This window comes from Patagioenas fasciata, chromosome 5, assembly GCF_037038585.1.
Source record: "Patagioenas fasciata isolate bPatFas1 chromosome 5, bPatFas1.hap1, whole genome shotgun sequence".
Lineage (NCBI taxonomy): Eukaryota > Metazoa > Chordata > Aves > Columbiformes > Columbidae > Patagioenas > Patagioenas fasciata.
The window spans coordinates 61,398,843-61,426,557 of NC_092524.1; the positions used below are offsets into that span (position 1 = coordinate 61,398,843).

At 40.0% G+C, this 27,715-nt stretch overlaps 1 long non-coding RNA gene across 1 annotated transcript; it reads left to right on the plus strand.

The window, feature by feature from the left end:
- The first annotated feature begins 622 nt into the window (after window positions 1-622).
- On the plus strand, window positions 623-19,137 carry LOC139828027 (uncharacterized). Its single transcript, XR_011739195.1, has 4 exons — window positions 623-822; window positions 3,924-4,074; window positions 15,902-15,947; window positions 18,259-19,137. It is a non-coding gene; the product is annotated as an uncharacterized lncRNA (long non-coding RNA).
- The last annotated feature ends 8,578 nt before the right edge of the window (window positions 19,138-27,715 follow it).

Below are 27,715 nucleotides of genomic sequence, written 5' to 3' on the forward strand. Positions count from 1 at the left end.
CCACAGTGGAATATCTTTTTACCTCTAGTGGAGGAAGGGTGACTCTGTATTAACTTGAGCCTTTTAGGAGCTCTTTGATGAAAATAGAAACTGACTGAAGCTTCTTTTCACAGGCACAGACAAGGCTTGGTGAAATTTTCCTTTTGAAAGATTTTCAGGAGCACATGGGCTTGCTTGTAAAAGAAGAGAGATATTAAGCTATATCTTAGATTAAAAACCAAAATGTGAACAAAAATATACAAAATACTGTGCTGGGGTCTATTTTCACTCTTTTTTTTTTTTTTCCACAGAAAGTTTCCAAATATCTTTGTTAACAAACTCAAAAAAATAATAAAAATCTCAAGAAGTTCTGAATTTCCTGCCTGACTTTGGTACTAATAGTGAACAAGCCAGGCTGCAGAATACTAAAGGACTGGAAGCAGAGAATGCCACACCAGAAATTTACCCTGGCACAAACATGCTTTTGCTCATTTTGTCTAGGACACTGGAGGTAATCATTGTTTCTTCTGCAAATATCTTGGGATTTAATATGAACACAAATGTCCATACAGGTCATAAGGTCTCCTCAGTTATAAATACAGCCTCCAAAACTGTGCCAACAGCAAAATGCTGCTACTTCTGTGGTCAGTATGCGCACTGAGTCTGTGGCAAAAACTGCAGGAGGAATAATGCTCGTCATGTTTTTTTTGTGTGTCTGGTAAGAGGCAATCTGTGAGTTTTGAATGGCTGCAATCCACTGATCATGTATGAAGGAAGAGGTGCTCAAGTATGCAGAAAACCTGCCTGATGGTTCTGCTGGGAATATCCTCTGTAACACACAAGGTACATTTTTTAACCTTTTAATCTTAAAAGATCTTTACTCTGGAAGAAGGTGAATCCTGCAAAGCAATGTGTGGCAGTGTCAGAAGGGGTGGGGCAGCTTATAATAGCTGGGTGTTTATTTTTGTTTTTTTAAAACAGAGGATGTAACACAAATGGTGCTCTGCAGCTCACTTTTCCAATTGTAAAACCTTATCTGGTGTTTTAGTCACGGAAAAGTTATTTGCAGGACTCTGTTTCCCCTCAAATTGAAGTAAAAATGTGACAGTGTGTAGTGGGAAGGGCTGCAGAGTCTAAGGCATAGTGGACTGGAAGAGCCATTAAAATGCTGGTAGGCAGAAAGAGCCCTACAGTCTATGGGGCTAGATTCCTGTGCTGAATTGCAATGAATTCCGAAGGTGATCTCAGGATTGAGCCAATGATAAGTAACCAAAGACTGGTTAAGTAAAGATGAAACTAAACACAACCATGTAAACAAGAAAGATAGTGCGCTTGGCACCCAGGTTAATTTCCTAACAGAACCTGCTTCTTCTTTGAAGGGAAGTACTTGAAAGACCTTAGTAACGTCTTTAGAGGTCATTAATTCAATGCAATTTATTGAAACAAAGCAAAAAGCTGCTATTTGACATTCAGGATCTTTTCTACTTTTGGATATAAGCAATGTAGCTCCAATAACGTCATTACCCTTTGAAGACTTAGTCCTGGTGGAGAGCAAGCCCATTAGGGTTACGTAAGCTCTTGAGTAATGCTGCCTCTTACTGCACTGTGCCTCTCCTCTCTGCCACAGGGCACGTCAGCACAGGAATCCTGGAAAGCACTGAAAGGAAAACCAGAACAAAGTGGTGTGAATAGGATGTGGATCATGAGGCAAAAGGAATCTACTTGGGACTTCCCCAAACCCATAACATTTTTCTGGTCTTTGCAGTTATTTGCAAATGCTCCTACCCTATAAAACATTCTGGAAGAGGGTGGATTACTCAAGAATTCAGTGCTGTTCCCCACGAAGTCTTTTACAAAGCAGTGAGTAATCTGAGAGATAAAAACAATTCAGGACCTCAGTTACTCCGTTTTGTGGCTGTTGTCAGCTTTGTCTTTGATCACTGTCTGGGATGCACAGTCTAGGGGAACAGAGCAACAGGCAGATTTTGAGCAGTTACAGGCAGATGAGTTTCCATTATTTAGTCCATTTCCATACTGGTGCAAGATTACTCCTTATTTGTACATTCAATAGCCTATTGTCTAATTTAAATATCCCACCAAAGGAGTTCTTACCACCCTCTTCAGACACAGTGCCTCAGACAAAACAGGACCTTTACACAACCATGAACTGAAAATTTTCGTTGTAAAAATGTCAGCCCACTCTCATGGCCAGGCTAAGGAGTACAAAGATTTGTGGTAAGCACTGAGGGGTGGAAGGGGCTGATAACATCAGCAGCATCAGTGGAGAGAGAGCAGCCTGTGTGAATGGGACTCCTCTCAGGACTCTCCTCTCAGCATCCTTGCAAAGCGCTCTGGGGTTTGTAGGGCTGGTGTATCAGGAGGGCCCTCTCCACAATTTGAAGAGTTGAGTGGCTATTGAGTCTGAGCTATTTCAGCAGCTGAAAAGAGGACCCAGTACTTTTATTTCTCCAATGATAGTTCAGATTTACAGTGGCAAGGGAAGAGGAGAGTGAAGGTAGATTGATAGGGGGCCAGGTAGCCTCTGCTGTTGATTTTAGGGCATGTTAAGGAGGACAACGTCAACTCCTACTGTGGTTTACTACTGTAGATGCGTTGAGGAGTCATGAGAAGAAAAGTCTGCCAATTTAGACCGGCAGTTTTCAATTACTATCATTAGCAAGTTCTTATAGAGAAATCACAGTCACAGCTGGCATCATAACTTTGGAAGGAAAACATTGACTGGAACTGTCCAGGATGGTCTTTCTTGCCTATACATTAACATAGTCGTCTTTTTTATTTTGTTTTTTTTTTTTTCCTCAAGTACCTCTCAAGACACATTTGAAACAACAGTAGGAGCTGAGATCTTGAAAAATTAGCCCTTAATGTGTTTTCCTGGTTCTGTCTTCCTCTTTTTAAGGGTGTTGCAGTCTCTTGTTTCTCTGTCATTTCATCTGAGCTCTGAAATGGGCATCCACAAGTGTAACCAGTAAAACATGGAGTTATTTCCTGTTCAGTATCAGATTTGGTATCTAGCTTTTGCAGCAGGTCAGTATGGCATGAGATTGCAGGGGTGGGTGAAGAACAAAATACCATTGCATTGCTCAAGGAAACCCAGCCTAATTCTAGCTTTTAGTTTAAACAAATAATTCTTCTTCTAAGACAGCTTTTTCCTCATTTGGGAATGTTTCTTTTATTTTATTGTTGTAAAGAATAAGACCTGGAGCCCCTCATCGCTCCAGATTTTTAAAACAAATCTGTCATTCTTACATTTGGGATACTTTGAAATATATCAAAACTATCCAGACCTAGAAAGAGAAAGGTTCAGTGATGTGATGAGCATTTTCACAGCATTCTTGTTCCCACTCCTAGCTCATTAAATTAGGATTGTTTCCAGTGGTGACATGAGCAGCTTATTGCTAACATCTTTGTCCAGTACAATAGTTTAAACATGCATCCATAGTACAAGTATACTCAGTAATTACATTTTTAAGACATGGGCAATTAATTAGGAAACACATTGGCATGGCGATATATTCACAATATTAATTGTCTTCTGTTACTGTCACTGCTTATTCTGCTCCGTTTTGCTCATTCCTTTCATTTTCCCAGAGAATCCAGATCCACATGCGGGGACTGCTGGGCAGCTGCGTGAGTTGGATTCCAATGTCTGGAGCATGTTTCCTGGTCAGCTCAGCTCTGATATGTGACTGACAGGTTTCCTACTGACAATACTCATTTTTAAAGGCTCAGATATGACTCTGCTTTGGCTGGCTGCAGTAGCTTTGGGTGCCAAGTATAAACCAGCATGAGTTCATCTTAAAAATGAGTCATGGAGCCACCCCAAGTAATGCTTTCCTTCAGTGCATTCTGAATTGTGAAACTGTCACATTCTCTGGGATTCCGTAGGAGACACAGAAGTTAAATACCTTTTTTTTTTTTTTTAGGTTAAAATAATATACCCCCATGGCATATCCTAAAGTATAGAATCTACCCATGTTCAGCTTGAATCCTGGGAAACAGTTAAAGTGTGCCCGACTTCTCAAGAAGCTAAGAAGGAAACAAGACAGTTGTCCCAAGCTTTACAGGCTGATCACTGTAAGTCTATCTGTTGTTGCATTTAACCAATTACCTACTATTTTTCCTCACTTCTTCCTCTCTCTTTGTTCTTGCTTTTTGAAAAAAGTCAGGAGAATACAGTGTATTTAATGAAATTAATTCAAAATGCATAATAACCTGGCAAGAAATAGGAGAGGTTTTGGCAATGCAGGACTATGGATGATCAAACTAGAGACTAAAAGAAAAAAACAAAATCACACACACACACACAAAAAAACCCCAACAACAACAACAACAAGAAACAGACAAAAACAAACAAACAAACAAAAACAACAGAAAAATTCTGCCAATCATTTTAAGTTAATATAACAGTAAATATGAATTATCAGGAGGAGAAGCAGTATAAAAAAGAGGAAGGCAGATAAGAAATCTTTCTTGCATTGCCATTAAAATGGAAGGCAGTGATGGTAAAGTATGTATGAAGGAAAAAGTGAGACTTGAATGCACTTTAGGTCACATATTAATAGGGTTTGGGAATAAAGGAGGAAGAAGGCTGGAAGAATTTGTAAATAGAATCTGAAGACTGCAAACAAGATTGAGATTATAATAACAGAGACTTAAGAAGAGAGGTAGAGTGAAACTCCAGAGGGAATATAGACTCAATACAGAGAGTTTCAGGAGTTTGAAAATGTAATATCTTTGTGGGAAATTACTAACCAACCACAAATTTTCAAAGCATGTCCACACATCATGTCTCTACTCAGTGAACTTTTCTCTCACCACATTGTGCTGCTGCTTCATTACTGAAAATGAGGCTGGGAAGAGTTCATACAAATTTGTCATCGCGCAGACAGACTCTGCAAGAGGAAAATTGTTGAGCCATTAGGTATATCTCTTTCTCTACTTTGACACTGCTTGGGTTTCTACTGCTATTTATATGTCCCAACAGGAAAAAACAAATAAACCAGCCAACCAAAAAATCAACCAAACAACCAAAACCAACCCAAACAACCAAAGCAAGCCACAAACCCAAAACTCATCCTTAAATAACTTTGCATGAGCCAATGTTCTAACAGACACTGTCAGTGTACTTTCATATGACCAACAGAGTCAGTTGAGTTCCAATCTCAGAATTCAAGTTGCAGCCCATTATGAGCAATGGTGAGACCACTGTGGAAAGACAGTCCTTCCCTGGCATTGGAACTGTTTTCTGGACCAAAAAAATGTATCTTTCCTCATGATGTCTCTTTATATGTTGCAAACTTTATCTGTAAATATTGTAATAGAGATATTTGAGGAGAGAGAAAAGGAAATCTAGAAAGCATATACACTTGATAGAAGTTCAGCAGTTTTCAAACACAGTTTTTATGCAGGAAATTGTTGCCCAAAATGAAGATCAAAACTGATATATATATTGCCTCCTCTTCTACTTTCCTCCAGCTGTGTGTCTGTATACAAGAAATAAACTTAATTCTGTCAAGGAGATGAGATATACCCCCAAGTCCTGTTCTTCCAACAGCAGAAATCCAGGTATTGACCTAATGATGGGACTCTCCCTGCTGAAGGCGAAGGAATGACCTTTTCCAAGTAGGAGAAGATTGCATATCTGTATACCCTTTCCATCAGAGGGTCATCTGTCAGCCTCCCTAACTCCTCTTCGTGGGGGTAATCTTCTCTGACCTGTACATTGCAGAGTAATTCAGATAAAAGGTTGCACAAGAAATGACCCAATGGTTCTTGATAAGCAGGAAAGTTAACATTTAGGGCAAAACTCTGCCTCAGTTGTAGCCCTGAAGGTCTAATGAAAGTGTATTGGAATACGTGAGTACAGAATATGGGTCTTCCATTTTAGAGTGTGCTTGACTCTGTCTAAACTCTGAAGCTGGCAGTTTCCTCTCTGCCCAACATCCTTTCTCACATGAGACTCATATGTCACTGTCTGGGCTCTAGCTGATGGTTCTTTCTCATCTCATTGTTTATACTTTCGTGACCTTTTGTTGTTCAGGTGTCAAGAGCCCTCATTATCATTTTAGACATGAGGTCATGCTTCTAATCAACCCTCCCCCCTTATTCAATTAACATTTCCAATGTTTTTAAATTAAGCGTGTTGGTCCACAGGCCAGGGAATTTCCTTCCAATTAGTACCAGTAGTGAAAGGCACATATCAAAGTTTATTTGCTTGTATCAGTACTCTCTTTTGATCTGCTGAAAGGATCTGGTGAACATACAATTAAGAAATTCCTTCTAGGTATCTTTCCCCCAAGGACCAACAGTACCTGCCGGGGTCTATTAGCATTTCAATATGTTTCCCACCTCAGGAAATGTCTCTGCTTCCTTGTCTGACTGGGTAATGCAGCTGCATATTTTGCATGCATACCACTTAAAGTCATTGCCTGCCATTGCTGAGACTCATTATCCTCCATATTGCACAATTAGGGATTAGACTTGCATTCAACCTTTTTCAGCTCTCACAGGAGGGTCAAATGTGCACAGCCATTTGGGAAGGGTCAAACATTCAATGCTGTCAGAGAGCGTCAAGCAGCATCCACGACAAGCAACAAGAGAGCGACAGTGCTCTGCAGGAAATGCTTGTGTCAGACTAGAGATGTGCACATTTATTGATGTCTTTACACCCGTATATCTAAGATGTACGTGATTACCAAGTCTTGCCTACATAGCTGCTGGGCATGTCGACAGAACAGAAGGGTGCTCAGAAGGCAGGAATACTTCCTGATCTCAGCCTCAGATTTCATCTCTTGGAAGGAGAGCAGAATAGCTTGTGGGAAGGATATTCCACCATGTTATTACTTCTGAAGTACTGAATGCTTAGTGCAAACCAGAACATGTCAAAAGCAGACCATTTTAATGAGACTTAGGAATAGATCAACTCTGCCAGAAGTTATATGGGAGTAAAATCGCCTCAACATTTGCCTTCAGTGACACACCACATGTCTGTGTCTTGACCTGGCTTAAGTACAGGGATAGGATTCTTTACCCAGCTGTCACAATTGCAAGTCAGATGCAAGTTCGCATATGAACCTAAGAAGATTACTATCTGCATCTTGCCAAGGCCAACTTGCACAAACACAACCTGGTAATTGGGACCATAATTATAAACAGAGATAATCCTAGAGCACTGAAATTCAAAGCCCAGGTCCAACTTTATGGTCAGGAGGTGTGTGAAAGTTCTATTTGCTTGAGATCCCAGTGGAAATGCCTCATGTAAGGGTGATGGCCAAGCTATAAGAATTTTTAACCATTCTTCCGCTCTCTCTTTTACTTATCCCTGTGACTAATGACAACACTATGACTAAACTGCCTCTGATGTTGTCACCACATCAGTGTGCACTGGTGGTTGCACTCAGATATGTTAAACATCTTTTTCTGGGCCAAATCACTTCAGTGCTGTTCCACCAAAGTACAGTATCTTTTAAAAACAATCTGTGTCTCACTGTCTCCTGTGATGTTAATTATTAATTCAGGTAGATTTTACTTTGTGGAGATAAGTAGTTAATGAATGATCCTGAGTTCATTTTTGAGTAAAGGAGAACCAACTTGTGGTTTGTGGTCTGTGGGGAGAGGATGTTCTGTAGACCAATCTGGACTAGGTATCCATTACATATTCTGCTGAGATTATGAGGGATGAGACTCAATGACCCAGATTGTCCTCTCTGACTCTACAGCCCTTTATGTAGCTATGGGTCAGAGGGTTTTTTCTAAAGGGCATTCAAATGTATTTCAGACTGAGAGACCATTTAGGAATTATTTAAGGAAAGGAGTTTCTGTCATCTTAATAGTTAAAGGAATTTTAAAAGGCAAGGAGAAAGCACTTACTGACATACACAGCAAAAGAAATACAGAAAGAATACCAGTGGCAATATTAACAGGACCAGGAGGAATCTAATCTAAGCCTTTTAGGTGGAGAGCGCTGAGTCCTTTCCTGCATTTATCAGTGAAAATTAGGAGTAACTCCCCCAAAGTCAGTAGATTTATGCCAGTATAGTCCAAGGAAGCAGACTGCCTGGAACCACTGTTAATTTGAATACAGACCAATATAAGTCTGCGGGAATAAATCTTACATAGTGGATATTAAAGTGAAGAGTTTGTGTCAGCCTAACCTGTTCCAAATGTCAAAGTCTGAAGGGTACTACAAACTGGGAAGATCTGTTGCAAGAAAGGAAAAAAAAATGTGCTGGAAAGTAGTCCTACTGAAATCAGTGGCGGTTTGGGCATTGGCTTCTAGGGTTGCAGGATTCAGTGCATGGCAGACTATGGTAACGGGAATTTTGGAAAGCGAAAGTTAATAATGCACCAGTGAAAGAAGGTACTGAGCTGAGTCCCAACCTTTGAACATCCCTTCCAACCCAAACTATTCTATGAATCTATGTTTCTATGATTACATACTTCCCTCAAGATCATAAGCACAAATGGACAAATAATGAATGAGAGTATTGAAACAGAAGGTAAAGTTTCTTCTGAGTTTACACCAAAGACAGGTGTCCTAGCTGTGGGACTAATGATGCTTCTCCATGCATCACCAGGCTTGTAGAATTTCCCGTAACAGAGATGAAAGCTGGGTTTGGGTGGTGCATGTATGCAGACGTCCCTGTTTCTCATGTTCTGGTTTAAGGTTGCATAGGGAAGAGCAGAGCTATTCCCACCTCATGGATTATGTCATCTCTACAGAACAACTTTGTGAACTTGGAATCTAATCCATCATCCAGCAAAAACAGAGAGCAACTTTCTATGTGACTACAACAAGAGATGAATGAGACTTGTGGAGAGATAGTCTTGCGAACACATGCACCGTACCTGAGCTAAAAACCTGGGGATTGTGTACCTCTGATTAAATACAGGATCATCCCTCTTTTCAGTGCAAAAACTTGAATTCAATTTATTTGTGCACTCAGCAGGGCTGGTAACTTTGAAAAAACTAATAAGATTTGATTCAGTTATCACTGTAGCCTTGCATTTAAATGCCACAGTCACCAGCTTACTCCCAAGAGGCACTAGAAATCTTCAGATCCTGGTATCAAGATATTGTCTTCATGACTCTTGTTTATAAAGAAACCCTGTTGTCCCATACTGATCAATACGAAGCAGGTATGTCTTAGGTTTCTAATAATTATGAATCCATTTAGAATTCAATGCAGTAGCAACAATCACATTGAACTCACTAGGGGATTTGCAAGGATGGCTTATGCAGTTCCACAACAATTCCCTTGTAATTCAGCACTAATTAAGCATTATTTCATGCAGGAAATAATGAGCTGTGGAAACACTGTTAGTACCAAATAATGGAATAAAGGTGTGTTTACATATTATAAACATGCCTTGAATGTTCTAAGAGGTTAGAGCAGGTCTTGTCCTTTTTTACCCTAGGGAAGAGAAGGGATCGTAAAGGAGTCATCCTGCTTAACTCAACTGAGTATAGCCTAAATAAATATTGAATTAGAGAGAAACACACTGGAAATCAGAAAATCACTCTGACTTTGCACATTTGAAATGTCAGTGGTTTAATTATTAGATTTCTTCCAAGTCAGTGCCATGCCTGGCAAGGGTTTGCTGGTTAGCCACAGTGCAGAGTAATTGAGCCAGTGTAGCAGACCTTATTGTTATTTATAGCAGGCAATAGGATTTGAAACCTCATTTGAAGAGAAGTTTTCACTCCAGACTTAAGGTTCCAGCTTCCCACTTTATTTAGGACCAGATTTCTAAGTGCTTAACAATGACAGTTTTCCAAAACCCCAACTTTTCTCCTGTATTCCCTCATATTCCAGTTGGGGCACAGATCTAGAATGGGGAGAAATTAAGTTACCCCTTGTTTCCTAGGGACATTGCCGTAATTATTTCGTCTCTAACAGTGCTAATGGTGCCTGAGAAAGATAAGACTAGTTCGAAGCCACACGCATCTGCTTTCTGAAGAGCAGATACTGTGGCAGTTCCAGGAAGTACCTGCAGTCCATTGCTGAGATTGGCCAGAAGGGGCTTGGTACCACACAGCTCACCCTGACACATCTTCCTACCCCACCAATGTGGTGAGGTGGGGTTTCAAGGGAACTTGCAGTGTTGACACCTTGGCAATTTTGGCTTCGAATCACTAATCAGATGCTTAGAAAATAATTGTGTCTGAATAGCTCAATTAGAAATGAAGTAACCAAACATATAAGTATTTTGGCTGGCACTATAGCGCACAAATACTTGCTACAAACATTTTTCCTTTAACAAGGAAAGGCTCAATCATCAACAGAAGTTGTTGAGAATGGAGTTTTGTTATATTTTACTTTGAAAGATCAGCAAAATGTCCAAAGCATCAACTACTTTGAAAAACAAATATTGGCCTGTGGGGGAAAATTAGGTTGAGCAAAAGACATTTATGTGAAAAGAAAAAAGCCCACAATATAATTTCTGGGAGATGTGCTCAGCTATCCAGAGTAATTACCTAAGATGTAGCTATTGCAACCATTGAAAGGGTCATTCTTTTGCTTTTATTGTAAAGGAAGAACTGTATCTGAAGGGAAAAACTGAGATGTACAATGGCTGTAGTGCAACTCAATGGCTGGCTACTTTCTGAGGCTCAGCTATATGGAAGGATGTGCTGGTAAGATACACCAGCATTACCATGTTGTGTGAAAGTTCCCTTAATGGCATTCTGTTAACAGACCTGAATTTTGTCCAGGAAGAAACAACATTAAGAGGGCGAGTAACTTGTCTCCTAGTGCTCTCCTTGGCAACAGAGAATGGACAGAGGGACAGATGTTGGACACACCATACCAGAGCTGGCTGAAGGCTTCTCAGCATTAAGTTGGATGCCTAAGGACTAGGGAGAAATAACTATACACAGCTTATGCTCCCTGGAGTGCTGCTGACTGGAGAAAGGTGAGGTGTGGGGGGAGTACAGGCCGCTACACCCCTGGACTCTGTCTGGGGATGGGCAGTGCCTGTGTGAAAGCCATCACTGAAGGCGAGCAGCTGTGCACAATGGGAAGCCATAAAACTCGCTCAGTCCTGAGGTGCTAAGGTTGATAACACTTGGGAGAACAGCTCTCTGGATGCTATTTTCTGTCTACTGCCCTTACTCCTTCTGGCCCCTGATGGCCATGCAGATGCCCATCATTTCCAAGCAACCACTCCATAATGAGGAAAGCCTTCCAGAGCAACAATGTGGCTGAGAAAGCTTTCTGAACTTTATCCATTTCTGAGACAGTTTATTAAATAGTTCCCAACATCACCCTGACAGGCAGAGTGGGTGACAAGGTCAGGGAAAGGAGGAGCTTGTTTCTTCCAGAGTTTGCTTTGTATCACTGCTTTTGCAAGTCCGATCTATAAGATGGTGGAGACAGGCACTGTGTCAGTCTTTCAATCAGGCCGGCATTTGTCCTAACCTGTACTGACTTGTGAGACCTCTTCATTTCCTCCTTTGACTCTCCTTAGTCTCTCAGTTCTGAAATTCAATCTAAGAGAAAAAGGAATGCAAGAAAGCTTGGAAGCCTTAGCTAATCAGGTGTTGTCAGGTTGGAGCGTCGCGACACATCATGAGCAATGATTTTATTTTTATAATTCTTCTGGAAACACTGTTTGGTTTGAATTAAAAATGCAGGTCAAGTTAAAGAGGCAGGACTTGCTATTGGAATCCTCCATCTAGCAACATCCCCTTTGCTTTCAAGGGCAGTCAGCTGCTCGCCAGGTGCTTCTAGACCAAATTCAACCTCCTACTTGTCCAAGCTTCTGATGACTCTGTGCAAAGCTAATTGCTGTTTGTCATGCTTTGTTTCTGCTGTGGCTGTGGTTGTCTTATGTAGTTTTTCCATTCCTTTCCTTTCAAAGCAGTAACTTTCTTCAACAGAACTGGCTTCAAACAAAAGAAGATGCTGCAGCTTTAATGAAAATTTAAAAGTCAATGAGACACACACAAAAGAGAGACATGACCCAGGACCAGCTCAGTCCAATGAATATATTCAAACCATTTAGTGAATGTTTGGAAAGATCAGAAGGGCACCTTTGCTTGCAGCATTTTAACAAGCCTCCATGAATTAGCAAGAAACCTGAAAAATGAGTAGTAGTGGTGGGGAGTAATTCAGTTGTGATCACTTGATGGTGATGAATGGGGAAGTGACATAGTCTGTGCAGAGACAAGTCATCTTTTCTAAAACAATTGTACTTAGCCCTCATGGCTGGAGATTTATACTGCAGTGGTGGCAATGCTGGTAATTAATGAAACATTCCTGGATTTTGGGGGAAGGTTAGAAACACAAGACTGAAGAAGGAGCAATGGGAAGACCTGAAAAGATTTTCTTGAAAGACTGAAATATTCCTACACAATGTATGTTGCTGTATGGAGTTGATAAATTTGTCTTTAGCCTCGGAGATTGAGCATGGATTAGAAGGGCTGAGAACAAAATTACTTCAAGGCACGTTTTAAGGTAGATGGAGGATGAATTAAGATTAATGAGAGTCTTACAAGCGGGCTGAAACTAGCAGTACCGATATGAGAACAGTGATAAAAGCCAACAAGACCAGCCTCAGAATGTGAATTACTTGCTTTATTCAGTGCCCCTTGTGGGTATGTCTAAGCCATTTGTGTGCATGTGTGTGAATGCATGTATGTACAACTGACGTCCATTTTACATTAACCATGCACAAAATCTCAGTGACCATCAAGACAAAAGGAGGAAAACACTGTTAAATCCCAAGATGCAGGATATTTTTTCTCTTTCTCTCCTCTCACCAATGTAAATAAAAATGCTGATTGTGTCCTGTTAATAGTTAAATTCTGTAACTTAAACAGACCTAACAAGGCAGTTTTCAAACAGGAAACCTGATAGGAGTTTAATGACATCTTACAGTACACCGATCCTGGCAATATAATCATTAAAATTTGTCAAGTGTAAAAACAAATGACAAAACATTACCCCAGAGCAACTTACTGTATAAATGCAACAATGAAGCTGCTAAATGGTTTCTTTGGATATTTACTTCCAGATACGAAGTCATATTGATTTGGCTTCATCTCCGGAAGGGCATGGGTTCATAGTTTTATGGAAAATGCAAGATTAGAAAGATTCACCTTATATGAAAAGTTTCCATGTCTGCACTGCAAATAGGTGCAGAATTATTAAAAACAGAGCAACCAGAAATGACTGAAACTGTCTTGGAAACACACATTTGTGGTCCTTTTTAAAAAAAATCATGCTAGAAAGAAGTAGATTCTATACTATGTATTCACACGTCTATGCATGATTCCTTAAATTGCACAGATAAAGGCAGGACATTTGCTACTTGGAGAAATTTCATGGGAGGAAAGATCCCATTGCTGAAAGGTCCTTAATGCAAAAGCCATTCATTACAAAGTTGAAAGTAAAAAAAAACAAACAAACAAACACATGAATGTATGTAAATATATTCAGATATTTGTGAATGCTAAATCCGAAACTCCAAGGGAATGTTGGAATATGACACATTTCCATTGTGGCCTGCCTATGGCTGGAAATGGGATAACCCCATGGATTGCAGGAGTCAGTGGGGACAGATTAGACAAAAAGAGGAAACGAAATGCTGTTTGCTGAAGGTCTCGACAATGCAGTATCTGTGTCTTCTGTCATCTTTTTAAACTATCGACTACTTAGAGGACCCATGTGCTGCAAACACTTGTATTCTCATGACGTACTTGCATGTAGCATCTTTAAAAAATTCATGTAATCATTATATCACTCTCACAGTATCCAGAACTTAAGGCTGAGTGAAATCCATAGCCCTTGCAAAAAGAGATGCCTGACTTCTGTGTTCTTGGATGACAACTATTCTACATAATTTCTGGGCAAGTGAACAGGCCTTTGAAGGCAAGGAACTGCTTACTCACTTTGGTATACATCACTTCAGTTAATAGCAGGTGGCAGGATTGAAACTCAGACATGGTTCAAGATATGAATGAATTCTTTGTATCATAGCAGACTCCCCTTTATGCCTCTTTTGTAGTGCAAAAAGCCATAACTGTAATGTATATTAACTTTGATATTGTGTTACACCAGCAGCATAATGTAAAGAGGCCCTGATGAAACTCAAACAAAACTTGCTGAGTGGCAGCTGGATCTAAAGAGGTTTTCTGAATAATGAAAGAACTGTTCAGTACTGATCATATTCAGGCTGGCTGTGCATTGTCATAATGCCCAGTATTTGAATGTGACATCATCGGAAAATAACGGTGTGACTGTGGACTTCATTATTTTTAGGCAAAATATTTCTTCAAGAAAATTGTTTCTGTGAAATTTTTCCTTGCCCCTTCAAAGTAGTGGGAAAAGAGTTCTTAAAGGGAATGTTTTTCATACACAAATATTAGTATGTTATTTTTGTTTATTTTTAAAATAAGTAACACTATGTCAAAATTTGTGGGTTTCCTTCTAGAGTTATCCATATGCTTGTGAACTTCATAAACACAGTCTTCCCTCTGCATGGGAGCATGGTAGAATTTTTTCATTTGCTGTGAGGAGTTTCAGTAATTTTGTAGTGTAAGAATCCAAGAATTCCTTACTGATGAAATTTTCTAATTAACATTATACTTTCCATACAGTTCAGAAGAAAAGCCAAAATCTCTTCCATCCCAACATGTTTATTCTGCCAAATCTGTTATTTAGTGAACAAAGCATGAGAAAAAAACTTAAAAGTTGGCCTATGGAGAATCTTAAAACCAGGTAGGAATATGCAGAAGGCATTATGTTGCCGAAGACTGGAGAGTTGCTTTACACCTTGCACTGAGCAAATATCTGATGGTAGCTATTCCCACCCGGGAACAAGCCAGAAGATGCATTTTTGTCCAGCACATTTCTGTTTCTTTCAAGCTATGGGTTTTCAGTGTTGGAGTGGGGTCTTGGAAGGAAGGCAATGACCCAGTAATCATTCGGCTACTGTACCCCGCTTCTTTTTGTTTCATGTCTGATTCTTTCATTCTCTCACACAGCATATTGTATTATCTGGTGAATGGAGAATTTAGGAGATGGCAGGACTGAATCCCCAAGGGAAATGTTTGAAATGAAGGCATCTGAAAGAGAGTCACCTTCTTTTGTCTTGGAATGGAGGCACTCACACCCACACTTGAAGAGGAGGTCTAAGATATAGATCTCTGGGAGAAAGCAAAAACCTCCCAGTACAGCTGCTGGGGGTAGCTAAAAACTGGAAAATTGAGACATCACTGAACTCTTCAGTTTCTGTAGGATAGATTACGTGCTGTTGATCCTCCTGTACTCACCAGCTTGTCTGGGTCCCATCCACAGCACTAATCACAGAATTATAGAATCATGGAATCACAGAATGGTCGGGGTTGGAAGGGATCTCTGGAGATCTTCTTGTCCAACCCACATTCTAAAGCAGGTTCACCTAGAGCAGATCACACAGGATTATGTCCAGGCAGGTTCTGACTATATCCAGAGAAGGAGACTCCACAACCCCTCTGGGCTGCCTGTTCCAGTGTTCTTTCACTCTCAAAGTAAAGAAGATCCTCCTCATATTCAGATTCTCTTCTCCAGGCTAAAGTTCCCTGTGGCATGTGATAACCACCCATCTCACTTGGACCAGGAGAAATATGCATATAAACAGTGTCTATTAGCTGTCCACCTTCTTGGCTCATAGGTCTCTGCAGTTCTCCTCACTCAGCTCCTGGTGGTGGTCCCTCTGCGGTAAATACCACCAAGTCTGGGTAGCCAAGCAAGAGAATACATAGTAGAAGGGATTAACTCTATTAAGTAAAGCCTTTGACAATTTCATTCCTGTAAGTAAATACTAATTAAGTGATATTCATCTGTTACTGGATGTTGAGTTATGAAAGTAGGTTAACCAGCTCTGTGCGTTCTCTTGTTGCTTTCTTCCTGCTCAGGATGCTACAGCAATGAAGACACAGAGAGACCACCCTGCTGCTGTAGGTGTGTGGCAAGTACCAACACAAGAGCTGCTGCGTTTATGAAGTCCAGTCCTCCACAAACACATTCAATAGGAGGGTATCACAGAAAGCTTCCTAGAACACATCTTTCATCCACTACCACTTCACAAAACAGAGTAGCAAGACCCATGTGCCTCCTCTCTACGTCTCTTAGTATATTTGAACACATGGGTGAGATCCCACCTACAAGGGCTGAGAAACCCCATTGTGCTGGAGCCTTACTGTCTGCTACTGTCCCCTTCTTAGAAATATGTATCCAAGTTCAGTGACAGACAGGAGAATAAAGATAAACTCTCCAGCCATGTAGGACAGGATTTGTCCATCAGGTAATTTGAAAAGAGCCCTCACATGCCCATGTTTTAGAGTAATTCTAATATAAATCTCATTTTAAGACCAGCTTGCCTTCAAAAATTAAGGCTGCATTTGAGACATGCTTTTGTAATTTTGAAATAGATTATTCTCTAATTTATTAAATTAATGTAAAGCCCTTTGTATGTAGAGCCCAACTCAATTAGCTCCCTCAAATGTCTGTTTTCCACTTGATCAAAGCTACTCTCTGAGGTTATAGCCACAGAGCTCTCTAGCACCACAGTAACAGACCTATTTTGGCATCTTTCCTTTTAGATTTGATAACTTTTTCCTTCAGCCATTAGCACATGCTTTTTCTAAGCTAAGTCCTGTTTCATGTTCTCCAGCTTTTTCAAGTCCTTTTTTTTTTATTTTTGGTCTTCTTTGGTGTTTCTGACACCTCCTAGTGAAGTGTCAATTGAAAGTTTAATTAACACATCATCCACCTTCTTATTTCATGTGAGCAATGAAAATAGTGAATAAACCCAGAGCCGATATCAGTCTTTTGGTACTCCAGGTCCTTCCACCGACCAGGTTTGACATAGTGGTCTATTGTACACGTGGTGTTTCATTTAAGTCCCTTAGAGACTCTTTTGACCTTGTAACAAAATACGCATCTATGTTATTTTCTTTTTTCTTTTTCTCTTCCCACACCCCCAGCAAAATCATTCCAGAGTTTAACTTTGGGTTTTAGCCCAGATCTGCCACTCGAATATGTGGACTGGATTGAACTCCATGCACAAACACTGAGCAGAGGATCCCTTGGGTATAAGGGAAAGCTCAACTGATGGAAAACTGTCAGAAGCACACACTGTCTATTGCATGTGATTCCAAGGAGGGAGACTGGAGAGGAACGTATAATGCTTAGTGGATCTTTCTCCTATATTTCCTCACCTGGCACAGAGTGAGGATCAATGCATCAACCACATGTTGCAGTTAGTTCTATTTGGCCAAAACAGTGAGTCATTTCCTTGGTCCTTCAAGCTTCTCTTGAAAATGTCTTCTTTTTCCTATTGCCTCTGAATAATTTAAGCCTTTTGCACTACTATGCTAAGAACATAGTAAATAACAAAATATTTTAATACATAATAATTACCTATTTACTCAGTCATCCACTTGAACATACAACTATGGTGAGCTTAATGTTCCTGGCTTAACAGCCAAGGGCTTTGTCATTTTGCAGGCAAAATCTGTTTTCTGGAACTTGCTCAGTCATTCTATAAGCCAAACTGACAACTGGAAGTTAACATTGCTAGAGACTGAGAGAGCACTGAGTCTTCTTTACAGTCTGTTAAGTATACATACGTGCGAAATGCCTGTGTTGAAGGACTGTCATTGGAGTCTGCATTTTGGAAGGGTCTTACCTCATCTAGGCTGATCTACCTCAAGAGGATGATATATTCAGTCTGCCACAGTAACCCACACTCTGAGGGCAGAAAATGCCTCCTAAGTTGCCAAACTCCCTCCATTGATGTGAAGTCCCATTTTGAGCCAGCTGATGCTGGGGAGGATAAACCCTCAGTTGTGGCGCAGTTTTCAGTTGTCCCTAGATGAACAGTTCTACAAGTAACTCCTAGACAACTCCTTTTCCAGCTTGAAAATGCCTAACCTTGGCTCTTTCCTAAGGCTGCTTCTTCATTGTGTTTACCAAGGAATGTTTAAGATACCTTTAACAAAAGACTGAATGTTTAATTTAAAGTCCAGGGTTTTCAGACTTGCCTTACGAGTGCCTATGCCTCAAAAACAAGCAACAGAAAGGTAAGAGGTATTGCCTTACAGAAGTCCCACAGAGTGACTATAAATACATTATTTTGCCAGATTCTCTGACAGACCAACATATGCATAGCAGGGGTTCAAACACAAATCCTAGGTAATCACATGAATTTCAACTTCTCCATGGAAAAAGGATATTCTAATCCCTCTTTGTGTTGCTTTTTCTTCCCAAGGTCCTCAGCACACAAAGCTCTCTGCCTCAGAAGCTTGGATAGGAAGAAATGAAGCCTTGAATCCCTTGTGGTACTCATTTGGCACACTACTGTACAGCTTCTACATTTCTGTGATTTGCATTCCCCTGTGAAGCAGCCAAATGAATAAACATTAAAGATGGATACCGAGTGCACTAAAAGAACAATATTCTTGTTAAAGGAGCTCTCTCTTTCAAAAATCAATGAGATAATATCCTTTTAAAGCTATTTCCAACTGTCGTCTCTCCTGATTTGGCTCTCTGGGAGTTGGAAGTATTGGGGAGATTAATGATAGATTTAACAACAGAAAGGTCCACCTTATTTCGATCTGATAGAGTTAATGTCTTGTAATGCTTTGCCCATGCTGTGAAACCAGACAAGAGGCCATCTCAATGCATTTATTTGTTCAGGTGAAGCACTGGGTAACTGCGACTTTCTGGATTATTATGAGGGGGAGCGATTATGCAGCTGACAGAAAGTCAATGGCATCACAAAAAAGCGTATTGCCTCCAACAGGCACTCCACCAGTTTCTCCTAACCAGCAGAGAGCAGCCTGGGCTCAACTCACCAACACAGTGGTAAGAGTTTGAGCCTCCTCCCACTTAGTCCTGGAAGAGCTGTCCAGGACGCATTCATATCACTTCAGCTGCACAGAGGCACCTTGCTGGCTTCTTACAGCCTCCAGCTTCACAAACCATTATAGGAATAATAGTCCTTACAGGACCATTTCTAAATGAGTTGTGAAAATAGATTAGGCATACTCAGTTCAGGCAAAAAGCATTTTTTGATAGGCTTTGGGCAAACAATCTGTTCCTTTGATACATCTTACTACTGAGTTTCAAAGAAACCAAATTGATGAAGCTGTGAAGAAAGCGATTTGTTAAAAATTAAGTCTTTTTCTTTGGAGATTCAAGTTGAAAGAACATCTCTGCGGACTGTGCCTAATCAGAACCTTTGAACACTATCAGGCATGCCCCATTAGGGTTGCCAGCCTTCCAAAACAAATTACTTACAGTAATCCCTTGCCTGATGTATGCAATAAAAGACAATAGTGCAGCTCAACAGCACTGTCATTGCATGAGATTTATAGTGTACAGCTAAGAAAACTTCGATTTACACTTTATATCACAAAGCGGCCATGAACCTCACTTCAAGAAAGAGAATATTAAAAAGTACGAAACTTAACTGGTCAGGTTCTCAGCTGGTGTGAACTGGTGCAGCTCTATTTGCTTTAGTGGAGCTGTGTTGATCTATGCTAGATGAGAATTCAGCATTGTCCTCCTCCCCAGAGTCTGGAAACTTCTAAAACAATGCCCATCACAAGGGACTGTGAATAGACTAAGCAACAGTGAAAAGAGTATATTGTCATAGAATCATAGAATCATTTTGGTTGGAAGAGACCCTCAAGATCATCGAGTCCAACCAGAACCTAACTCTAGCACTAAAGCATGACCCTAAGAATCTCATCTATACATCTTTTCAACACCTCCAGGGATGGTGACTCCACCACAGCCCTGGGCAGCCTGTTCCAATGCTTCACAACCCTCTCCATGAATGATTTTTTCCTAATATCCAATCTAAACCTCCCCTGGCACAAATTGAGACTATTTCCTCTTGTCCTAGCACTTTCTACTTGGGAGAAGAGACCAACACCCTCCATGCTACAACTTCCTTTCAGGTAGTTGTAGAGGGTGAAAAGGTCTCCCCTCAGTCTCTTCTTCTACAGGCTAAACAGCCTCAGTTCCCTCAACTGCTTCTCATCAGACTTGTTCTCCAGACCCCTCATCAGGTTCACTGCACTCCTCTGAACATTCTCCAGTACCTCAATGTCTCTCCTGTAGTGAGGGAGCTGGAGAAGGTGATCACTAAGCCACTTTCCATTATCTATCAGCAATCCTGGCTAATGGGGGAGGTCCCAGTTGACTGGAAGTTGACAAACGTGACACCCATCTAAAAGAAAGGCTGAAAGGAGGATCTGAGGAACTATAGGCCTGTCAGTCTGACCTCGGTGATGGGGAAGGCCATGGAACAGATCATCCTGAGTGACATCACACAGCACATACAAGACAACCAAGTGATCAGGCCCAGTCAGCTTGGGTTTATGAAAAGTAGGTCCTGCTTGATCAACGTGATCTCCTTCTATGACAAAGTGATCCTCCCCTCATTCACATGCATTGCCATTGATTACATGTATTAAGTTGTTTCAATGAGATTCCCCAACAGGTGTAAATAGCATAGTCCTACTGAAAGCAACATTGTAGCTCCATCCATTCCGTCAAATTTTGGTATGTCTCACTGTGTGCTCAATCTCATTCCTTAAACAATTATTTTCTTTGCACACTGAGCATGATCTTGTTTAATCCATTCTGTGACCAGCCATTTGGTCTGTCACAAAGGCTTCATAATATCATTAAAACATTCAATTGGATCATAAAATAATTCTGAAGGAAATGAAGCACAGTAACTTAAATTATTCTGTAACTTGCAACTGTGGAAATGTAGTAAGGGGACTGTGTGTTTGATGGTAATGGGAATATTGTAAGCAATCATCTAACAAAAAAAAATGCACTTTGTATAATCAGATTTCATAATAAAGTGTCAGTAATGTTGTATGCCTTACAGAATGGAAAAAGAATGATGCCTGTGGTATGAATTATGATAAGTAGAAATCTAGCTAAGTAACGAGGTCCTTCACAACGCTCAGCTGAAGTGGCTGGAGGGAACAGCAAAGCATCCACAGGAACCAGGAATTCGACCCTACCAAAATGCTGCTGGCACTTTGCAAAAGTGGCTTGACAGCTCTGTTGAAGCCTCAGGATGCTATACTGCCTCTTGGGAAGCTGAATGTTAAAGCTTTCCTTCTCCATGATGTTTCAAACAGACCTAGTTTACAAGAGTTATTCCAGGTATTTGGGTGACATCCCACCCACTCTTCAAGCATGGTTTCTGCTTACGGATTAGACTCTTTTATAGAGCTTGAAACTGAATGCATCTCACTTCTGAGACAGTCTTTATTCAGACAAGACGAAAAGCTTTTTTCCCTCTTTGAAAGGGGATTAAAATGGACTCAGACCACATTACTCTTCAATGGCAGTCTCAGAAAGAGAATTCTGAAACCAGTAAACTCTCTTTGCTGGTTGCTATATATGTAAAGCAACTACTTCAATATTTTTTGGCCTCATCAACAGTGGTCCCTAATATTCTAATCTCATTGGATTCTTCTTTCCCTGTTCCCTCCTCCTCCCTCCAAAAAGAAGTTCATCTTAGAGGAAACGAAGGTCTTTCTCTTCACTTGAGTCATCAGTGACAAAAATATGAACAGTCTACAAAGCATGTCACATGTGGACTCATTTATTTCTCTTGCCAAACTTAATTTTATAATCAATTTTGGTTGTAGAAATTAATTTGAAGGCAATTTAAAGCTTTCCAGAAAAAAATATTTTTGTAGAGAATGCTTTTAGGATGGAGAACAGAGAGAATGCTTCATCTTCCAGCTGAAAATATTTCACACATGTAAATAAAATCTTGTTGGTCTCTGGAGACCATCTGTCTAACCAGAAGCAGCAAGATGTCTCACAACAGTAGCACCATCGCTCAGTCTGCCTTCCCATTACAATTCGTATCACGCTTTTGTTCATGTTCACTTATGCATCTCTGTAGCCTTCAATAGGTCATCTATCGAGCCCACAGTGACCCGATCAGCTACTCCAAACTACCTAGGTTTGTAGGTATTGCTCAGCATCATGGCAAATGAGTGTTTCATTTGTCTTGAAGGGACCTGCCTTCAGCAACTTTTCCATACATGTGAAAGTCAGCAAACAAAACAATGCTTCAGGTGACATTTTGCAAAACCCTTGCCTTTGGCCTGATTTGACTACAGTCCAAATCAAAGAAGGCTTGGCATCAGTGTCATACAAATAAAAGTTTGCCAAAATCTTACACTTTTAAATATGACAGTCCCTGAAACTTTTCCTTTTTGCACAAAGTAAGGATTCTTACTTTTCTTTAGGAGAGGAAATATTTTTCTCTCTCTCCTTTGAAGGAATAACATTGTATTTATAATAATGTTTGCTGTCATAAGTTGATTGAGGCAATAAGTCTTTGCAATACTGTTTCTTTTTTTCCGGCCTCTGAAACAGTGTCATTTTTCTTTCTCCTTAAAAATAAATAAAAATAAAATAAAAAAATACAGCTAGGCTGTTCTTTGTATGTGCACATTTGTATTTTTCCTCTATGATGCTTGCACTGAGGGGAAAAGAAGCTGATGGATTACAAATATGACAGCTAGCACTAGCATACTTTTCCCGTTGTATTCCTGTCACAGGAAACTAACTCTGCCCTTTGGATGAGAAGCTTTTTGAAATTCAGAGAGAGAGTTGTTGTAATTAGGCAGATGCTGATGTGGATGATAAGATAATTTAGGGCAGAGTCCAAGTGAAGGTGTGGTGCCCTGTGCTCCTGCGGAGCTAAGGTGGGAGCCACATTCATATAGTATATTGAAGGAGAAACTCCAGGAGTTTACAGGTTTGAGCATATATGCTAAAGATAATCATGGTACTTTTCTGTCCTTCTGACTCTTATCATCACCCTTGACCTCTGGTGCTAATGTATCCACTACTCTTGGTGCTACTCTCTAAAATTAAAATAGGCCCTGATGTCTCAGTTCCCACTGCTCTTAAAGACCAAGCCTAAGTTTAAAAAGTTGCATGCAAAACATCACAGGTAAGATGCAAACCTTAACAAAATGATGTTAAAGTACAGAATGCATTATAAAGGTTGGGCTACATTTTCTTCCAAATCTCTCTATCATTCAGGAGACTATTGGTATAAATGTTGGGATTTGATTCCTGACTGCAGCAGAACAAATAGGAGCTGGAATTTTTTCAATGCAAATGACTACAGGTAAAAATCTGATACCCTAAACAGATAAATAAATTTGACAAATTGTATTCACTTCTTTAATTCATGAGATAATAAATCTTAATGATAAATTCTCCCTCCAACAATGGGATAGCTATCAATGTTTATCCACACCCCGTAAACATACAAAACTCCTGCATATTGGAAAAAGCAGTGGTTGCTAAATTGATAGTTGCCTATTCAAGACATCTCATTTGTTACAGTAGATGGGATGCAGGCAAATAAAAGAATGACCAAAGGAGCTTGCTAGGTGGAGAATAGAAGGATAATGAGGTCAGATAAAATGTCTGAGTCTCATTAATCCCAAAGAACTAAGAAAGCCTTCCCTGGCAGTTCAGCAAAGATAGCGAAGTATGACAAACAATGAATCCATACTGACACTAGTGTTTGCTGGTAATCTGAACCTACAGAAGTCTCCGTCTCGTGTTTGTAAGCTGCTGAGCAAAGCACAAGAGCACTTGGTAGTACCCCTACAGATAGAGGCTCCATTTGTTGTACGAATATGGGCTGGAATCAGGGAGGTGCTGGCTGCTCTATGCCCACATACTACTCTATAATCCACCAATGTGGAACAACACGAAGACTTGAAATGTCTTGAGATGCTGCTTTTAAATCATCAGGACCAAAACCAACAGTTAAATCCTAATAGTAACATTTATATTAGGATGGAATAGTTACAAGCCAAAATAGCTACAGGCAATGCCCTTCCTTCACAGTCCCCATAACTTTTTCTTTCCTTTAACAATTACCGATTTTGAGGATTCCTATCCTTATCTTACAGACATCCTTAGCTCCCTCTTAGAAGTTGCTTGCCTAATATCTCACCCAAGTCTCCTTTCTTATAAACCTAGCTCCTTTCTCTTTATCCAGTCTCTTGTCAATGTGGAAAACAACTGATTTCTACGCGTTTCAGAATAACCTTTTATACTATGATGATAAGCTGTTGCACAACTTCTCTTTCTATTGCCTCCCTATAGGCCTCATATTCCGCTTTTCTTTATTAAAAACCACCAAGGTCTGATTATTTTCCTACAGAGATGATGTTTTTTTATCTGCTTGTCATTTTTGTCATTGGTCTGTGGCATTGTTTACATGCAGCACCCAGACTGGGCTGGTGAGATGCCACCAGTGGTGAGTAAAACTGTACATCTACTATTCTTCCAGGATCTCCACTTTGCTGCTAATTTTCAATTTTGTGATACACTAAAATCTTCATATTCTTTACTGCTATACCATGCTCTAGTTAGATGTTCTTAATTTTCTAATATTCCTTCCTAAATACAGCATCTGTATTGAATTTAATCTTATTGATTTCAGGTCATTTATCCAATTTATTGTCATCATTTTGAAGTTTAATCCTGTCTCCAAAAATTCTCAGGAGATTTCCAGTAAGATGTCATCCACAGATTTTATATGTGTACACTCCATCCTGTGATCCAAGTCATTTATAAAAATATTGAATAACAACAGACAGAATACAGTCTCCTATGGGGCTCATACGATGTGACCTTCTAGTTTGACAGCAGACTATTGATAACTACTCTTAGCATAAGGCTTTTCAATCATTTGTGTATTGGCTTTGTAGTGATTTTGTCTAGATCATAATCCCTCATACATCTGGCACCTTTCCTCACTTCCTCCCCAAAAGCCCACTGTGCCGTATCTACTTCACTGTGGCAATTGTCCCTTTCATCATTTGGTCTATTGAGACTGCCTTCTGTTGTCAATGTCTCTTCCTAAGCAGGTAAATCTGGCTTTTCTTTATTAACACTGTTTTCGAATCTGGTGTTTTCAGACCTGATCACTGTTGTGTCTCATATTTCTTCTCCTTCAGCATCAGCAGTTGGGGAAGATCCTGGATTTCTGCTTTGCCGCTGCTTGTTAAATAGGAGATCTGCATGTTCTTTTATCTTTTCTTTCCAACAATAATATCCCTCTGGGATATTATTTTCCCACAATAATATCCCTTCCTTCTCTTCCCAATGCCAAATATTCACCTCTCATAAGATGATGTCATTCCCAAGTTTAATTAATAAATTGGCAGAACACCAAAGGTTTTTCACTGGTGGTAACTCATTGTATGGCAGAACTGAAAAAAAAAAACATAAACAAGAACCAACAAAACCAAACCAAACCAAACCAAACCACCACCAACAACCAAAACCTATACATCTATCAAAGTAGATGTAAAAAAAAAAAAAAATAGTGCCAATGATTTTCTTAATCTCTGTGTTACCAGTGACCTCCTGTACATGCTCAGTCAGTCACGGGTCTCATCCAAAGGAGTCTGTTTAGAAGATGACTTACAGTTTTCTACAGTAAAATATTTCTCAGAATCACGTCATGAATGTTGTGCAAATCTGCCTTCACCCCACAGCCACAGAAGACGTTTCCCAATACCCCTCCAAGGAGGCAGGAGATATTATTCTCTGTCAAATGTTCACACCAAAGCTTGGGGCTCCCTTCAGAAACCACTCAGAAGACTACTGGAGCTGGAGTGAGTCCATTGCTGCCCCTTTGCATTTCTTTCTCATGCCAAAAGCATGTTTCACAGATTTTTGTAAAATCCTAGATGTCATTAGTTGGGCATGGCTGCTGAGCAGAAATGGGCAAGACCCCAAGAGGGAATTGCTGAGGTGGATGCTGCAGAGCTGTAGGAAACAGGAGAGCTGCACTGATTTGCAACAGCTGGAGATCCAGCCTTGAATCCTAAATGAACTCTTTAGTGTTCACCTGAGGTCTGGCTCACATTCAGTTGCAGCAATGTGCAACATATGTGCACGACACAGGGATTCATATTGCTGCGGAGCTACTGCTCCATCCCCAGCCACAGGTCATGAGTGAGAAGCTGTGCGGTCCCCACGTGTCTCCATTCCTGCCTCTCATTTCTGGTATCAGTGATGTGTAGCATTGGACAGAGCTGCTGTATGCTAAAACAGATTCCTCAACACATTCATGTTCACAAAACACAAACACTTGTAAAATGCAAGTACAATTATTGTGTGCACTGCTGTTTCTCTGTGCTTTGAGAAAGGCTGGGAACACTAATTGGTTCTGGTCTGAATCAGCTTCCTGGTTCAGGGCACACTTATAAAAGGGATTTCAGCTACACATTCAGTGCCAAATGTAGCAGATGGTGATAGGATAGTAAATTACATTAAGGAATACTTGTACAGTTTCTTTACCACTTTTGTAGTTGAAAAACAAACAATTGAGTTGCTTAGGGTAATGGCAGATGCAGTTTCGTGTATGTATAACCACCCTGATAGTTTTATGGAATTATCTCAAAGAATAAAGAGGCAGGTTTAATAACCATGGAAATGATCTGAATAATCCTGGAGTGATCATCATTTCTAGTTTAGAAGTTTATGTTCCTCTGTTGCTAAGATTTGTGTTTCCAATGCCAAGTATTTATATAATCATATTTTTCATTTTTTTTTTTTTAGATTTTTTCTTCTTATTTGCAAAAACATTTCTGCAAACAACTTTCTAGCCAACTGTAAGCAATAAATGGCACCCCTGGGTATTAGAGCCACCTGGTTGTCATGATGTATTGAATCACTTCCTGTTTAAACTAGTGTTTAAAGAGTCTTTTACACAGTTTGTTTTCCAGCTCTGCCTCCTTTGTGTATCAGTCTCCGTACCTTCTTTGAAACACTTTTCGGCTAACTGATATTATAGGATTGTAGAATAATCCAGGTTTGAAGGACTCTAGTCCCACCTACTGCTCCCAGCAGAGTCTGGGAGCTCTGAGATCAGCCCAGGTTGCTCAGGCCTTTGTCCAAATGGGTCTTGAAAACCTCCATGGACTGAGGTGGCCCAGCCTCTGTGGGCAAAGAGCTCCACTATTTCACTGTTGGAATTTTGATGATAAAATCAAATGGAAACCTTTGGTTTGAATTCAACTCTATATTCAACATGATTCTATACGTCACTTAGCATAATGGAAGTGAAAATGCCACAATATAGTCCATCTACAGTTTGATAGAGGGTCAAGAAAAAGAAAATCTACTTGAGTAACAGAAATTGGATTTTTTTTCAGTTATTTGTATTGTGCATAATAAAGTGGATGAGTGAACAGATGTGCATATATAATACATGAATATCCTTCTAGTGGCTCTTAATTTATGGTAGAGGAAGATACTCAGAGGAATGCCTACAGATTTGGGATTTTCTGTTCCGCAAGGGCAAGATCTAGATCAGTCCTCATTTTTGAGGGGCCAAATATCTTATTCCATCAACCCAGTACATTTATGGTTCTGCAGGCAACTTAAGGAAAGTAACTTGCCAGAGAAGAGCCCTTAATATTAAAAAAAGGAGTTATCAACATCATGGTAAAAAATAAGAACAGCTTTGTAGAATGAAGTGTATGAGATAACCATGTAAATAAAATGGTAAAAGTGTGAACCCACACATTATTCATATCATGTTCTAGTGAAATAAGGTTAATTTATCTCTTTTGTTTTGCTTTGATCTAGTTATTAACAGAAACGTAGGCAAACTGAACATTTCAATTCCA